We start from the raw sequence: 19067 nt of genomic DNA, 5'->3' as shown, positions 1-19067 counted from the left end.
TTTTCCTTTCTCATCTCATACCCGGAGCAAGTGGACAATGCCACTGCCTACTATCCGGGGGTCACATATCACATTCATTTAAAAACCCTCATTTCCAAACTTCCTAAATCATCATTCATTACTTCAAACCTTTCTTCTCTATTAAGTTAACTCCTTCTCTAAGCTTACCCCACTCCCTATAATCAGAATTAAGTTTCAGGATCTTAGAAAGTAAAAATCGAGATTTGGAGGTTCAAAATTACATTTGAAAACATAAATTTCACTTTATTGGAATAAAGGGTCCCGCGTACGCGTCACATGGTTCGCATACGCGTGGGTGCATTTTTTCCTTGCTCACATATGAACGCAGCCTCTCGCGTACGCGGGATAGCCAACCCGAACCGAATGCCCGTGCCACGTGGGATGCTAACGTATGCTAGTTATGCATAGTTGACAAAAATCTTGAATGCTGCAAAATTTCAGCTTTACACACCAAACTTCTGACGTGCATAACTTTCTCGTTTTAAAACATGTTTCACCCATTTTTTGAACGGTGTAAACTTCACGAACCCAATTTTTATATAAAGAAAGTTTGGGAAAGTTTGGGGGTCTGGAAGGCAAGTTATGGCTCTCTGAAATTTAGTCAAAAATTAATTTTCTTCACAAAACATTCTCAGCCTCTATTTTCACAAAAGTTACCCTTTCCTAACATACTACTTCAACCATATATAGCCCAAATCACACCAATTACACATCAATTCTTTATTCTCATATCAAGACATTTCTTATACAAAATTATTAACACCAACACCAACTCTTTCATTCATTACAACCTTATTCCTCAACTTACCAACAATACTAATTCATACATCATTAATGTCGTCACCACATCAATCAACTTTGAGGCTCAAGTTATGATCCGTCAAAGTTCACCAAAAACTGGTTTTTGCCAAAAAAATAACAAGGTTTTCAACTTTCCAAAATTCACAACCAAACTAAACCAAAACCACACCAAACCTCAATTCACCTCAGAATTTACCCTTTTGTGTCTCATTTTACCAATCTTACCAATTTTCCATTCACATTACATAATCCTCTACTCCAATGATCAATTGTGTCACCCTAAACCAATCTCTCACCCAACACAAACATCAATCATCATTATATCACTAACAATAATCATAATCAATCTCATTCAACCTCAATCTCAAACTTCAATATTTATCAATATCAACAACACAATTCATCAAAATAATCAAAATCATCAAATCATCATACATACTCATTCAATAATCTCAACAAGCAATTCAATCCGAACCTATCCTACGGGTCACTAGCCTAAGTGTCCAAAAATATTATATATTACATAGAGAAAATCAAAACCATACCTTGGTTGATTCCTAATATGCACTAAATCACCAAGTTGAGTCCAACTCAAGCCTCCAATTACCAACAATCAATCCAAAGCTCCAATTAAATGCCAACAATCACAACTTCAAGCTATATACACATAATTCATAACTAATCAACCTAGGGTTCATCATAATCACAATTTCACAAGGGTTGAGAATAAACTCACCTTAACGAATATTGATTGGGTCAAACCCAATAGAAACCAAATGCTAGAGTGTACCTAAACACCCAAATCATAAAATTTCACACAATACAAAATCCAAAATTTTGAATTTATTAAAGGAAAGGCTGAGGGGAAATTCGTGATTTTCTTACCAATTTCTTGTGTGAGTTTTGTAGAGCTCTTTATGGTGTTCGCGTGGCCGCAAACGGTGCGGCGATCGGAGCTCCATAGCTCAAGTTACAAGTAATTGAAGAAGAGGATGAATAGTAAAATCCCTCTTCCTCAATGCAGCTGCTAGGGTTGTGTGCAAGTGTATTATGAGGCTGAATTGGGTCTAATTGTGTGTTTATATATGTTGGAATTGGGCCCAACTTGAGTCCGGTCTAACCCGTTAGCCTTTTTGGTTAGTTTGGCCCAATTTCGGGCCAAACTTTTAAAATTAATGTCCGGTTTTTAATTCTAAATATTTTCCTAAGGTTTTTCTACTATTTTTATTATTCTCGCACAGTACCAGACCGATTTAAGCCGGTACTGCTGGTTAATTTACCGGTTCACGTTTTTATGCGGTTTTTCGCAGAAAATTATATTTTCTAACTCAGAAAAATCTACTGAGTTCAAATATCATAATTAAATTTTCTAATTCACATTCTAAATTTTTGGAACCTATTTTGGGCAGTTTAATTATTTAATTAATAGATAATTAATCGCAATTCTTACAACAACCGACTTCAAACCAAACTTATCCTATGGTCAGCTAGCCTAAGTTTTCACAAGACATTATATCTTAGTTACGAGAAACCGAAACCATACCTTAGCTGATTCCCGTAAGGCCCGGAACACCACAATTAACACCATTCCGCACAAACTCAAAGCCCCCAAAACCTCTCCGAACTGAATTCCAGTCACCAAGGTCAAACACTCAAGCTCCTAACATCATCAATGTGCTCCAAATAAACAATATTCAATCTAATCCCACAACCTATCACTATAATCAATATTCAAGCTTGCTAATTCATAAATCAACAAGAGACTTGGGGTCCTTACCTTACTCACACCTCAACTGAACAAAACCTAATAATTTTCGCGAGTTAATTCGAACCTAAAACACCAAAATCATATAAATTTTTAATTCCAACACCCCCTCAAATTCGAAACTAGAAGGGATTAGTTAGGTAAAAGAGAATGAATTCTTTACTAAATTATTGGGTGGTTTTCATAGAGGATTTTGAGATGAACGTGTGGCCGCTGACAGCTCGTCAATCGGAGCTTTAGATCAAAAGTTATGGCGAATTGAAATTTGAGTGAGGCTTTTGCTCTTTCCTTCTCCCCCTTTCCTATGGCTTCAGTGTGTTTTCATTTTGGGGAAGGAACAAAGAGCTGTGTTATAATGGATTGGGTTGGACCTTGGGCCTGGTTTGGTCTGTTTGGCCCAATCTTGGGTCAAATTTTTTAAAATTAGTGTCAAAATTCATATTTTAATTAATCGTACCTCATTAAAATATGAAACTCCATTTTCTAATTTCTTGGATTAATAATTAATTTATTGGCTAATTATTTACTAATTTTTCGGGTTTTACATCCAGCATCCTCACCACTCAAGTCTGAAATTTTGGAAGCGATGCACCTATACTAAAGGAAACATTCTGCTAAGATGGAAGAAAACATTTGAGAGTTCTAAAATTGGGTTATGCTTATGGCTTTCAAGCTGTTTTAATTCTTCTCCTTCATGCGTCTTTATTGAATATTATGGTTCTTCGATTTATCTTTCTTTGTTTTTATGTCAATCTCTTTTGTAATCTGTTTCTATTTTATTTATTGTACTTGAGAGTTATCCCTTGCTAAGTTGGGTGAGTACTTAGTATTGTGAGTTTAGGAAGTGAACCTAACTAAATCAATCTTGGTTAGAAGTTTGGTTTGTCCCAGATAGGATTAGGAAGAATCCTAGGGAATCAGTGAATGTAAATCTTTGAAAAGATACTAGAAATCTACCATGATTGTAGTGGAGACTAGATATAGATCACATTGCATAAGGTAGATAAACTAGGATATATGGATGTGTACTTCTTTCCTTTCTGCTCTATTTTCATTATGTTCATTATGAGACAAAAATATTTTGTCTCTTGCATAGTCACTTTTGCAGACTCAGCAAAATTAGTTTTTGGTGTTAAAGTTTAAAAGAAATTAAAAGAGACCCTAGATTCAAACCCCATTTCTCTAGGCTATTGAAAACCTTCAAAAAATTATTCAACTTGTATACAAAACTACTACACGATCATCTACTACTCACGAACTACATTAATCAAAGGAACGAATCAAACCTCATCATTGGATTCAAAACAATGATCCAATTTGCCCTGGTTCAACTAATCTGAACTTACATCGTACATTTTTTTTAAAATGAAACTTGTATACAATTCTGATTTTACTGCTTGATTTAGAAAAAACTAAAATCACCACAAAACAACTAAAAATTCGATTGAAAATGAATTTAGATTAAGAAACAATGATCGTAAAAAGAAAAATTTGTAGAGAGAAAGAGAAAAAATTTGCAGAGAACACAAAGAAATCAAGAAGAAAATGAAAACACAATGAAAGAAGCCGTTATGTTAAAAGTCAGTTACATATAAGTGGCGCGTGGATATACAAGAGGTTATGACAACTTGGTTGGATTTGGTTAGTAATTCACTTAATTAGGGGACATTATTGTTAAATAATTTGACGGAAATCAAGACAAACCGAAAGGATCACGTGCCATAATCCTTTCTGACATACCATACCCGCAGGGCTTATACTTCCTTCTTTTTTTTTTGTTTTTATAATGTATTCGCACTCTCACACTGTGACACTGCAATTATACGAGTATTTACCTAAATTGGTCCCCAATAAATTCCAAATCAAACATATTAGTCCCCAATAAATTTTAACAGCTTTGTGAGTTCCCAACAACCATTAACATTTGTCAAATTAGTTGTTGCTTTTTTTGGTTTTTAGTTTTTAAACTTCATGTTGTGTGTAATCACTGTTCATGATGTGATACCAAATACTTATTTTGATTGTCTATGTTGGCAGGTAGCTATTATGATTTCAATAAACAATGATGTTGGTTTTAACATAGAAGTTATGATTTATTTTTAGTTTACTTTGATGTAGTCTTCCTTTGATGTTGTTCTTACTTTCTAAAAAGGTTGAATACTCACAATGATATTTTAACAAGCACAATATTTTGCATATTAGGATCAACATTTTTTACACATTCATTCGGACAACATCATGTCAATACACATTTTAACTACCCAAAAGTCACTTAAATCTCTTGTTAAGCAACCTATATCTTAAACACAAGACAAATCACAAATCCTAGGAAGAAAAAACCACGCTTATACAATCCTTGGACTAGCCTCTCTTCATAAGAGCATCATTCTTTTTCTCTAGTACATCAACTAGTTCTTTTAGCTTCTTGATTTTGTCTTCAACAGCATTGTGCTCATTAGTAGTAACTTGGTAATAAAAAAATCCTATCAAATTATACAAATAAGTCGTAATGTGAGAGCTTTTTCTGCAAAGATGAAATCCTTATTAGAGCAATATTATGCAGAGCCCCATATTATAATGAAACCCTAAATTTTATTAGGACAACTAAAGAAAGGTCTCTTTGGATTTTTCTTCGTAGCAGACACTACAACTATGGTTTAGAATTCAAATGACATATAGAATTTTGATCTTTTTTGCAAGTCAGTTTCTCACCCCGCTTGACGTACTACTAATAGTTCCATTAACACCCAATATAAACTCTTGGAGTGCAGGCATTAGTCCCTACTATATCCAAGTACAAGACATTATCATACCTATTAATCACATATAACAAAATAGAATACAATAGAAAATAAACATAGTCAGACATATTGGTCCCCAATAAATTATATTTACGTTTTGCAAGATAAGGACCAATTTGTCCTTAATCTCACGTGTTAATTAACGTCTAAGTTAGCTAGTTAACATGCCACGTGGGATAATGTCATTAGGGTTTGACAGGTCTGATAAGGGGACCAACTTGACGAATGTCAATAGTTGGTGGCGACTCACGAAATTATTAAAATTTTCTGGGAACCAATTTAAAAAAATACTATATTTTGTAACAATAAAAATTAAATTTTAGATATTTTAGTTATAAAATTTTAATATTATGTTTAAAAATAATAAAAAAAACTAGTGTATGTTCCTGTATCCTGTACGGAATAATACATAAAATTATATAAAAAATTTTATTAAAAAATTAAATAAAATATATATAATAATTATTATTATAAATATTTTAAAAAGTTATAATAAAATAAAACTCTCAGGATTTTTAATATTAAAATACTAAAAATAATTAGTATTTGTCTTAATCAAATTGAGTTTGTTGAGTGATCATTTCACTCGTCCACTTAAAAAACTATTAGGAGTTAGAATCTTGCCTTGTGTATATAGCAATTCATTGGCTAGCGGTAAACCCTTAATAAATGGAGCATCAATACGTAGTTAGACTTGGCAAGAGTACCCGAATACGCGGGAACTCGACCCATCTATACCCGGTTGGAGAGGGTAATAACTTGACCCGAGTCGAGGCAGATTTTGCTTATGACGGGGCATGGTTGGGTTTAGGGAGTACCCGCCCCGGATATACATATAAACACTTTTTAAGAATTAGGATTTGTCTCACATCACAGATTCAGTGATGCACAGCTTCAGTCCATACTCTATAGCCATGTAAGAGAAACCCAGTCATTCTCGCCCAGAGTCTTCTTCTTCTCGGCTTCTTCACAAAAAACTTCATAGCTCCATCGTTGTTGCTGAGCCCATCACCACCTACCCCTTCACAACTCCCATCTTCCTTCAAGGCTCATGTTGCCGACGCTTCTTATCCCGTTACCGTCGTTGTTGAATCCGTCGCCACCTTTCTCCTGCTAAGTCCCTTTTTCTAGGTAAATTTTCCTCTCTCTCTCTCTCTCTCTCTCTCTCTCTCTTTGTGAGTCTGTTAAGTTCTTCTCTTCTTCTTCCATAGACTCATCACTTAGTCACCGTCGCTATGAGCCCGGGCATTGCTGTTGCAGTTTCATCTAAGTCTGTCACCGAATAAAATAAATATTTTATTTATTCAAGTTGGACCAGTTGAAAATAGGCATGCATGAGATTATTTTTGCATGTAATTTCTGAATTTTCTCATCCAAATTTGATCTATGTGGTTGAGTATTTTAGTATGGCGATCATTGTGCTTTCATTGTGATACTAATGTGATAAAAGTTGCGGTAATTTCATAACTAATATATGAGACAGACCAGATTATTAAAGTAATCAGGAAAATAATATTTAGATGTGCGCGTAAAATTTATAAGATGTGATTATCCCAGAAAAATATATATATATAGCCCAAGTGGAAGATTATTAGGAAATTATAGTTTCTTAATATATTTATGGGCAATACATATATTAATTATAATTACAAATTAAGTAATTTCATATTAATTGACTTATATAACGGTGATCTCATTTATTGTCATAAATGTTGAATTAAATAAGTCATTATTACTTTTGATTTTAGATAAATGAGATTAAAACCATAGATACTATTTTATTTGAATTTTAGGGTTTAATGAGTGTCACACTCAAATATAAATAATGGCTTCAGGATTTTGGTTTCCAACACATCAAACTCGTCTCCGTAGCTCTTTTTCCACAGTGGAGTTGTGATTCAGCCCTATCAGGGATACAGAAGGTTTTGGTTGACGAAGATCAAAGAACTACAAGAGCCAAGCTCTCTTATCTCAATCATGCTCTTTAATGAAGGGGCGCTTTCGCGTTCTTAGTTATATTTTTTAATAATTTAACATGGATGATCTTGAGGTTGAAATATTCTAAAATTTTCAGATAAAATAGAACTTTTATTCAATCAAATGATGATAAATAATTTTATTGAATTAAATTATATTAATATGATCATTGGATGATAAAGAATGCAAGAAAAATAAATAAATAATATTTTAAGAGTATAAAAATATTAAATTGTCATTTTAATTTACTTTTTTAATCAACGACAATAAATTTTTTGAATTAATTAAATTTTTACAAAAAATTATATACCTAAAATTATTTCATTTATTCAAAAATTTTTTGAACATACAATGGTTCAATGAGAGATTGACTATTGAGAATTGAATATATATAATATTTTATAGAAACTTATACTTTTTTTTGTATCGATAATGTTAGTGACTATAGAGAGACTTTTACCATTAAATAAAATTATAGAAAAATTTTAAAAAAATTGTTAATATTTTTTTGATAATTCATTTAATTTTTAATTTAAATTTTAAAATTAAATTATATATTCAATTTATATTTGTTTGTTTATCCTAATAATTATTTATAATAGATAATATATGTAAGTATTTTTTGAAAGAAACAGTTCATTTTATATAATTAAAAGATAATTATAAAATAGAGACTAAGACAAAGTGAAATATAATAAACATGTTCGAAGTAAAAGTTAAATAAACAATTAAAAATAAGAAAAAGAAAGTAACTAAAATTTTAATATATAATTTTAAAAATAAGGAAAACAAAGCAACTAAAATTTTAATATTATATTTAAAAATAATAAAAAATACTATATGTACACTAAAAATCAGTCATTATATATTGTCATTATCATCGTCATTATCATCATCGTTATCGTTATCATTATTGTCATCATCATCGTTTTCTTCTTATACGTGTGACAGTTCAAATCTAGAATGCACTGAAATTCCTTAATGATAAGTGATAACTTAAAACTCCTCCTCTTCCTCTTCTTCTTTATCATCATCTTCCTTTTCTTCTTTTCTTGTTCATATTCTCCTTCTTATTTTACCTTCTCATAATTATTCTTATTTTACTCTCTTAACAAAAATAAAAACAAGAAAAATCAAAGAAGAAAAAAAAATATATAATGTTACAAAATCAGTAGAAAGATGAGGAACTTATATTCATTCAACTAAATAAGAGTGCAATACAGTACAAACATCTTTATTCAACTCTAATATGAGAAACAATGCTCCTAAAAGAAGAAACCAAAGCAATAGAAGAAAGAAAAAAGAATAAAAAAAAGCATTAAAAAAGACATTTTTTTTGTTTTTGTAGCAAAATTCTGGTGTCAAAACTAATAAATTTATGTGTTATTATTAAAAAATTTCGGTGTTATTTTTCTAATAAATTCTGCATCATTCAAAACTATTCGTCTTCCTCCTCCTTATCTTTTACTGCCTCTTCTTTTTCATCTTTTTCTTCTTCTTCATCTTCTTATTTTATTTTCTCATAATTCTTCTTGTTTCACTCTCTTAAAAAGAATAAAACTAAAAAAACAAAAAAAAATTAAATAAAAAATAAATAAATAACTGCAATATCACATGAGAAAGAGAAGGAGAAGAAGAAACAAAAATAAAATACAGCAACAACGGCATTAATAGAAGAAAGAGGAGGAGACGTAAAAAAAACAAAGAAAAAGAACGGCATGATTTCACGCGCATAGTATGTGAGTAAATTTTGTTGGTTTTGGATCAACTTAATTAAAGTTGGTTATAAAAAAACTTAGATGTATAATAAATCTCTAATTATATTATATTTATAATTGTAAATCGTAAATTTTAAATTTTAAAAATGATATAATTAATGTTGAAAACAAAAAGGGATCACATATCGTTTCTCAACGGTCTCTCAAGCTCAACATTGATCCTTATCTTATCCATAGGAATCATTCTGAATATTCAATTCAATAACCCTAATTGATAAATCCACAAATTGGTAAATTCATGTGGACCAAGAATATCTATCTGCAAGTAATATCGTCATATATATGGACCACATGCATTCTGGGCATATAGTTATATAAAATATTAACCATGTCGGAACTAAAAATCGTGTCATTTTTTATTTACTGATTTTTTTTTCTTATTTTTGTCCACAACAATATTATGTTTATGTATGATCATAATAATGATTACTCACGCAGTCACACTCACCTATAATGATTGATATTGCATAAGACATAAGTGAGGTTTCAAAGGTTCTTATATTAGCTTTTTCACTACTGTTTGGTTGTTTTTCTTTCCCTCCCTTGCTTCTTTTGCTCTATTGAATTATGTTTCTAAAACATATGATCTAATAATTGTTGGTAGTGTATGACAGGCTCACCATGCAGAATGCGTGTATAATGGTCTGTCCACTGTCCATGACATAATCCAGCTAGAATGTGCGTATATCCAATCTTTGTCTTTTGGGCCAGTGAAGACTATGTTGTGCGCTTCTCTAGTTTTTGTTGGGAGTTCCTATTGTAAACCGAATTGCCTCTTGACCTGATTAGATGAATGTCATTCAATACACTCAAAAGATATGATTGGCACTATTGCGTTCTATACTACGACATGCGCAACTATATCAATTGGAGCTAGATGGCCCCAAGAACAAATCCTTTATTTAAAAAATTTGGTTTAGGTTACTTTATCAACTATGATGCTATTTTTGAAAAATCATATTTTGATAATAATGCAATAATGCATTATCATTATGGACCAAATCTTTGCAAAAAAATTTTGATTTGGGCTATACTACTTAAAAAGGTGCAGCTGTTAAAAATTGGTTTACCAAAAGTGTTGCACCTACTTTAAAAATAAAAAAATTCAAAATCTTTAATCACTTTTAACATTATGCACACAGAAATCATTGTTTTACTTACAATAAACAAGGTTATTCCTTCTATCAATGCTTTATTGTCAAAAGAATTGTGGAAAACAAAATATATAAGGTTGTTTACAATTTCAATATTCTTGAGCAACTAAGATGTATTAACTTCAAAGGATCCAAATTAGTTTGGATATCTATGGTTACTTAAAAATGTGTGCAGATTTGTCTAGCATCCAAAAGGATGAAAGACATGTAGTACTTAGATAGCGGATGCTCTAGACACGTGACGGAAAAATCAACATTCTTTGTCAAACTCAACAAATATGATGGAGGATTTGTGACTTTTGTGATTATAGTAAAGGAAAAATCATTGCAATTGGTAAAGTTGGTAAAGATCTCTCTACTTTCATTGAAAATATTTTCTTGATTGATGGGTTGAAACACAACCCTTTGAGTATTAGCCAATTGAGAAATTCATACATGTTATTTTTTGTGACTCTAATTCTGTTCCAGGTGTTTTGGAGGACTGTGATGCAGGAAATCAAGTTGAGAGCAATAGAAGTGAAGCTCTAGATCCGAAAAAAGGTGAATCAGTGCAACCTGATCCTGAATTTGCTGCTACAGACAATTCTGCATGAGACAATCTCAATTTATCTCCTGCAACTGCTGAGATTTTTGGGAATACCAGTACAAATAAACCAAACCTGTCCAAATCTGTTCCTAAATCACCAAGACGTTGTGAATGGAGATTTCTAAAGAACTATCTACAAGAATTCATCATAAGAGATCCATCTTAAGGTGTCACCACAAGATCCTCCTCTAGAAAAGCTTTGAAGAAAAACAATTTGGCTTTTCTTTCTCAAATTAAGCCCCAAAATATTAATGAAGCTGTTAGTGATCTTTCTTGGGTCAAAGCCATGGAATAAGAGGTACAACAATTTGAAAAGAATCAAATGTGATTACTTGTTCCGAATCCAATTCGAAATAAGTTAACGGGTACTATGTGAATTTTTAGGAACAAATTGGGTGAAGATGGAATAATAGCAAGGAACAAAGTAAGATTGGTGGCTCAAGGATATAATCGAGAGGAAGGAATAGATTTTGATGAATCATTTGCACCAATAGCCCGAATGGAAGCTATAACGCTTCTCCTTGCATATGCTGCCCATTGTGGCTTTAGACTTCTTCAAATGAATGAAAAATATGCTTTTTTGAATGCCATCATTAATAGAGAAATGTATGTGGCGCAGCCTCCTGGTTTCAAAAATAAATAATTTTCAAACTATGTTTCAAGCTTTCAAAGGCACTCTGTGGTTTAAGACAAGCTCTAAGAGTTTGGCATGAAAGACTTAGTTCTTTCTTTTCGAAAAATAATTTTCAAAGAGACAACACTGAAACTACTCTTTTCATTAAAAACTCTAACGATTCTTTCATCTTAGTACAAATTTATGTTGATGATATAATTTTTGGTTCAGCCAATAAGTCTCTTTGTGCTAATTTTGGAAAACTCATGACTAGTGAATTTGACATGAGCATGATAGGTAAACTTAAATTTTTCTTTGGACTTCAAATAAAACAAACTTTTAATGGAATTTTCATTCATCAAGAGAAGTATAACAAGGAACTAATTAAGAAATTTGGAATGGAGAATGCCAAATCCATGGGCACTCCCATGCATCCAAACTCACGGTTGGTAAAGGATAAAACTGAGAAAGATGTTGATGAAATTAGGTATAGAAAAATAATAGGTTCTCTTATGTATGTTACATCCTCTAGACCGGACATTGTGCAAAGTATTGGAGTTTATTCAAGATTCTAATCTCAACCAAAAGAGTCATATCTTTCTGCTGTTAAATGAATCATTAGATATGTTCGTGGCACATCCAACTTTAGTTTATGGTATTTTAGGTCTGATGATTTTTTTTTTGGAATTGAGTATTATGATGCAGATTTTGCTTGAGATAGAATGAATAAGAGAAGCACTTCAAGAAAACTTAATACATAGCTATCTCATCTTGTTGTTCCCAATTGTTATAATTGAAAACTCAATTAGCTGATTATAAATTGAAAACTAAAAATATTTCTCTATTTTGTGATAACATGAGTGCCATTAATATTTCTAAAAATCCTATTTCGCACTCAAGAACTAAATATATTGAAGTGAGATTTCACTCAATAAGAGAACATGTTTAAAAAAGGAATATTGATATTCAATTTGTTAAATTAGAAGAACAACTGGCTGATATATTCACAAAACCTTTGCTTGAAGACAAGTTCTATAAATTGAAAACAAGTTTAGGCATGCTCAATCATGAATTCTTGTTTTAACTTTGCTAATGTGATGATTGACGTTTTTGTCTCACAGATCGAAATGAGACATTTCTGGACAAATGAAGAGCTTTAACTGTGGTCTTTGCTTTTGAAATTAAATTCAAGGGCCAAATGTTCCTTTTAGATGACAAGTGGTCCTTTGTATTGCCTTAAACACAATCCTTTTGGGCCCAACATGAGTTTGATTGTATGTAAGTGGGCCTCATTGGTTTTTGTCATACATTGAAAATCTTTTCAAATTTTTGTCTTTTTTGCACTTTAAATTATTATTTTAAAAACATTTTTTAACTTTAAGTCAAATCTTTTTCAAATCCAGTTGTCATAGGGTTCTAAACTTCTCTTTTTTTAAGAACTGCTTTAACTTGCTGCCGTTGCAAACTCAAAACTCTTCATTTTCCCATTCTCATCATTTCAATTTTTTCTTGAAAAACAACAACACCACTGTGTCATTAAGATGAGGAATAAAACTACAACTCGTAGAGGCACATTCACTCATAAACTTTCCAGAATCTCTGAAAGTTCTGGTGCATAATCCGACATTCACACTCACATACATTCTCATACACCTTCTCCATCTCCCTCTCCTCTTCACACTAATCCGATGGCTCATACCAAGACAATAGCACGTTGTCCCTCTTCTTCTCAGGCAACTAAACCATCAAGTGCTCCTTCTCGTCCAAGTGCTTCAAAGAAAAAATGTCCAGTGACTGAAGAAGAACTTCGTGACCCTCCAAGATCCAAACCTAAGTCCATTCCTCAATGTCCTCAGAGAGTTAACCCTCGCATCTCTCTTCGTCCAGTCAAAAAACCCCCAAATATTGATCCTTTTACTTTCAAATCTCATTTTGTAAATTCTCACTCTCACTTCAACCCTCATCGTTTTTCCTCTGCCATAAACTTTGAGTTTTATAAAGGAGTTGTTGTTCACCGTCCGTTGTGCCCTACCTATCTTGCTGATTTGCCTGCTTTAAAAAAGAAAGGACTGAATTTTGTGAAAAACATAGTGTTTCTGGACTGGAATCATCTTTTTAAAATAAAAAAGTCTGTCTACTCTGACCTTGTCCATGAGCTCTATGCTAACATGACCTATCACGGTGAAAATGTTCATTCTTATGTCAAAGTGCATGAATTAAATATGAACAGTAAAACTATCAGTAAAGCCCTAGGGTATTCAGACGTTGGTGTTAATTCTTATACTTCTAGAAAATAGGATGAAGGTTTAGGTATTACGTACCAAGAATCCCTTGCCTCTGTTTGTGAAAACATATTGCTCATTGATGGTTTCACTCCTAACCACAAGGCTCTAGGTCTTGTCCGTGCACAACTTCATCGTATTGTCAACCACATTATCCTTCCTAAAAGTGGTTCATTTCAAAGGGTTTTATTTTGTGACACATTGGTGTTGTATGCTATCGTTATGAAAATTTAAATTTTTTTTTGCTTATTTAATGATGAGGCATATGTATGACTGTATAAAGAGTGACAAGAATGTATCTCTTTCTTATGGCATATTTTTAACCTGCATCTTTGAATTTTTTGGTGTTGACCTGATCAATGAGACACTTGAAAATAGAAACCCTTACCTAAAAGGGGTGGTGCAATGAAACAACAAAAGAAAGGACATACCAGATCTAAAAGAGTGGTTCTTGATGATGAAGAAGAAGAGCTTGATGGCATTCCTCCTCAATCCACCACTAGAACATCAGCATCCACGGGATACAAATTCCTTTTGTATAGAGTTGTAAAAGATATTCTGCAGAAATTTGTGAATTTGTCAAATCATCTCATCTCCACAAGCCAACAAGCGATAAAGCTTTCCATTCGAAATGAAAATACTTTGCGCAAGTCAAGGGATAGAGTGGCAGTTCTTCTGAAGTATGTGGACAACATTCATGAAGATGACACCATGGCTACTGATCAAGAAGAGTCATTGGACACTGAGGATGAAGGTTCGGATGCCTAGGAATGTCTCATGTTGAATGATGCAGCTGCATCATTAGTTGTTTTTTTTTTAGAACTTCATTCAATAAGCTAATAATTTTTGTTAAAAAAATAATGATTTTATGATTTAAAGAGCATTACTTTGAGTTAGTTTGAATTCATTGGTTACAGAAAAATTCAGAGAAGAATGAGCAAAGATCAAAGAGAAAGAAAGAGGTTAGGAATCATTTTTAAAAAGAGGCACAAGAAGGAGAATCAAACAAAGAGATCTCTGGATCCAACAGAGAGTCCCCTAGACAAGAATTGGAGCCAACAACCATGCGTTTCACGTAGGACATGATGCGTGCAACGTGAGCAAGCAAACAGAAGCAAATTAGAACAAAAACCATGTGTTGCACGTAGGATATAGTGCGTGCAATGTGAGGTAACAAAAAGAGACAAATTGGTGCAAAGAAAGGCCATGCGTTGCACATGGAACTCCATGCGTGCAACATGAAGACCAAACAGAGATTAATTGTACCAAGGGAGGCTATGCATGCGACGTGGGTATCTGTAACACCCTACCACACAGAGCTTTATGCCTAGGTCGTAAATCAGGGGTAGTGAGGCGCTACGACCTCTAAAAATAAAATACGTACATAGATATAGTTGAAAGAAGTTATAACTAGGAGCCTTGAAAAAGAAGTTAAGCAAAATCAAAATAGAAATCGTGTCGCTCACGAAAGATAAGCGTAAACGGATAAGCAAGATCGAAACAAAGGCTAAAAGACCATAAACATAGATTAGAATTCCAAAATACAAATATCAAGCTCCGAACTCTACCAGTGAAGCAAAGGCCAGCCAGAGTATATATATATATATATATATATATATATATATATATATAACTCAAAATATTCGAGACTCGTAAAACTGACAACCTATTTCTCCAAGTTGACCTCTAAGAGGGATAAGCATAAAATACAAGATGGAGAATCTATACACATATATAAAATACAACCCTAAGTCCCCAGAGTTCTTCGCTTCTACAGAGTCTCCAGAATGCTCAATGAGGTACCTCTTGCCCTGCATCTAAAAAGCAAGTATATACGGTTCTCAGCATGGTAAAGGTGCCCACATAGTTAGTATAAAAGGTCTCGGAAAGGCCAGAGGCAATCCTATAACTCTGTCACTCAGATATAAACTTAAGGGAATAAACTAAACCATAAATTTAGTAAAACTCTCTAAAGTATCCAAGTCTTAATCTAACAATAATTCTACAATTCACTTTCTGTCTCATTAAACTCTAACCCTACAATTCACTTTCTGTCTCCTCCAATCTAATTGTGATCTAATTCTTCACTTTTTGTTTTCTCTATTCCTCCAAAACTCCAGTGCATAGACATGCAATACAGACAAAGTAAACACAAGTAGGATACAGATACAGCAGGTAGCAATTACAGCAGGTAAGCATAATAATCATATAGGCAAGCCCAATTAATGCACGATCAAACAAAACACACATATGCATATGATGTATGCCTGCCCTATGGCTGATGAGTCTCATCTGTCGGTTATATAGCCAACCCGACATGTTCGGTAGCTAACCCAGACATCGTCCTCTTGAAAACTGGTGCGTGGTACAATACCACGATCCTCACCATTTGCGGGTGGTAAACCACCTCGATCCCCACAAACATTTTCAATTGGAAAACAGAACACACGTGGGCGATAAATAACCACGATCCCCACAAAACAACTTTCTTTAAAATCTGGTGGGCGATAAATATCCACGATCCCCACAAACGTCTCGACACTGGACATGCGGTAAACCACCACGATCCTTGTTAGGTCAAAGCTCAAAAATCAATTTCATTTTCAAATTCATTATAAATCATTCACACATTCATTCTCAATCATATCTCATTCATCACGAATCTTAACTGATGGTAATCAGTGGCTAAGAGAAAGGGGGTTGAATCTTAGCCCCTTTTTTGCTGAATATTCATTTCTGATTTTTCAAGGAACTTCAAGAGATATTTCTGCTTTTTGTCTCACGTCGAGTTGAGAGACACTTTTGTTTTGTCTCGTGCCGAATTAAGAGATATTTTTATTTTTGTCTCCTGATAAACAGAAATAGTGAAAGGAGTAGGAAAGAAGAGTTAACACCAGATATATCCTGGTTCAGTCACTAGGTGCAACGTGGCCTACATCCAGTCTCCATCACAATAATGATGGAATTTCACTATGTTATCACAACATTACAAACACCAATTTCTCCGTAGGAACTACCCATTCCTATCTAGGATAAATCCAGATTCTACACCCAATTTGAATTTGACTATGACTCAAAACCTAGCTTTTAACCACAAAGTGCTAACCCAACTTGCAAGGAAATCCCCACAGGATCATAAAACACAACAGAAAGATGTACAAAAAAATTCTGAGACATCTATGGCTTTTTCTTTAATATTGATCACTGCCTTTTTTCTCTCACTGGCTTTTTCTTACAAGCCTCATCATGTTTGCCTTTTACCATGAGACTCAGACAGACAATACTAAGGAAAAGAAAATAAAATGAACACCATTGAAGGAGAAGAACTCAAGAAGCTCGGGTAGCTATGAGAACTCTGTGCTTTACACTTTCTCTCCTTGATATCAACCCTTGGCCGTTCACCCTTAATATAGAAGGGGAAGCTTCCAAGGTTGAAACTCTAACCTGGCAACTTCTTCTCCTACCAACGAGTAGCAGCGGCTTCAACAGAGAGAGATAAGAGAACCGAGGCTGATGCATGCAAGCTTACCACATCTTTCTCAACCTTTTTCATCAAACTCCTTCAATCTGAACCCTTGATCTTGTCTTTGGCTCCAAGAAAGGATTCGGACCCTTGATGAGCTCCTGACCCAGAACAGCTTCTTGCCTTCCATTTTTGCTTCTTCCTACATGTAGCACAGCGGGTATCTTTCTTTGATGAACAAAAATGGAAATGATCATTTATCATGCTGGATCTTCTTTCTGACAAAGGCGAATTGCTTCTTTTCTTGGCAACAAAAATCTTTTCTTTTGTAGCAAAGATCCTCCATAGCCTTTCTTCTTCATAGCCTTTTTATGATATCTTCTTATCTGTTGATGGACGTGACTGAAAGCAAAAGAGAGGAGAGAGAAGAGAGAGAAAACTTTCGAAGGAGGCATTCAAAGAAAACTAAATTTAATTGAATTCTGAATCTCATTCCCCAAGACATGGAGTAACGTATGGAGCTATTAATGCAAATAAACCAAATTGAATTTTATCTTTTCAGTTACCAAGGCATGAACTTAATTGAGTTGAAATTTGAAATCCATTAGTCCATGGTTGTTTTAGTTACCTAGGAATATAATTAATTGAATTGGAATTTGGATTCCAGTAGGTAACCGAAGCATGCCTTGATCCACTTCTTTCTTCTTCTAGTTTGGATCAATGATGATGTTGGACCAAGAGAAGAGTTTATTTGGGCTTTTTATTAGTTTCTTGGGCCAACTTTGGATTTCTTTCTTTTTCAATATTTAGCCACTAATATTTGAATTAATTTTACCCAAGGCTGAATTTTCTTCAATGATCTATTTGGGCTTGTGTAGCTTTGGCCCAATAGGAAACTAATTTGCTTCCTGCACACTTGAACAAAAACATCAAACAAACTATTGGAAGCAATTTAAACAAATAACCATTTAATAATTTCCTAATTAATATTTTAATAATGTTTGTTCATCATCTCAGTTTTTCAAACTCAACATTAACATCAATACCATCTTCATCATGCCATATTCTTTATTTCCAATCAAAGTCATTTGTTGTTATAACTCACTCCAACTCCTCTACCCTCTACTCCATTGACTCTAAATTCATGATGGTAAACACTCCTTTAAACCAAAACCAATTTCAGTTTCATTCTTACATTTAAAATATTTTCAACGGCTCAGAAATCGTCCCGTTTTGCTAAATCAAAACTTGAATTCTTCAACTTTTTCAAAACGTCGCAAAACGGAATTATTCAATCAAAAACCAATTACTTTTAAAATTCACTAAAATTCCTCCAAATGTGATTTCTTAATCAAACTCAAAACACAATTCTTTTCTCAATAATTTAAACTCAAACTAATTCATTCTTTTCTTAAATAAATCAAAATCAATAATTATTCTTCCATCCAAATTAACCAATACAAAACTTTCTGAAATTCTCATAAAATTTTCTCAGCACCTCCCCTAAAACTCGGACTTCGCCACCCTTTTCAAGTCCCATCCAAACTACTCAATCATCCACAAATACCTACATATATATAATCAACAAATCTCCACAACCTATCCTCATCATCACTTACTATCAATATTATTTATCACATTCATTATTCATTTCAAAGTTCATCATTATAATTCAATATCATTCATCAATCATCAATCATTCTCATCATCGTTATTCACAATCATTAATAATTAATCATCATGCATTTCAACCACCCACTCAACAATTTCCAACAACGAGTTACTAAACCTCAACCTTCCATATCATACAACTTATCCTATGGTCA

This window comes from Arachis ipaensis, chromosome B9 (genome assembly GCF_059453495.1).
Source record: "Arachis ipaensis isolate K30076 ecotype BB chromosome B9, ASM5945349v1, whole genome shotgun sequence".
In the NCBI taxonomy this organism is placed as follows: domain Eukaryota; kingdom Viridiplantae; phylum Streptophyta; class Magnoliopsida; order Fabales; family Fabaceae; genus Arachis; species Arachis ipaensis.
This window is presented reverse-complemented; position numbering follows the sequence as displayed.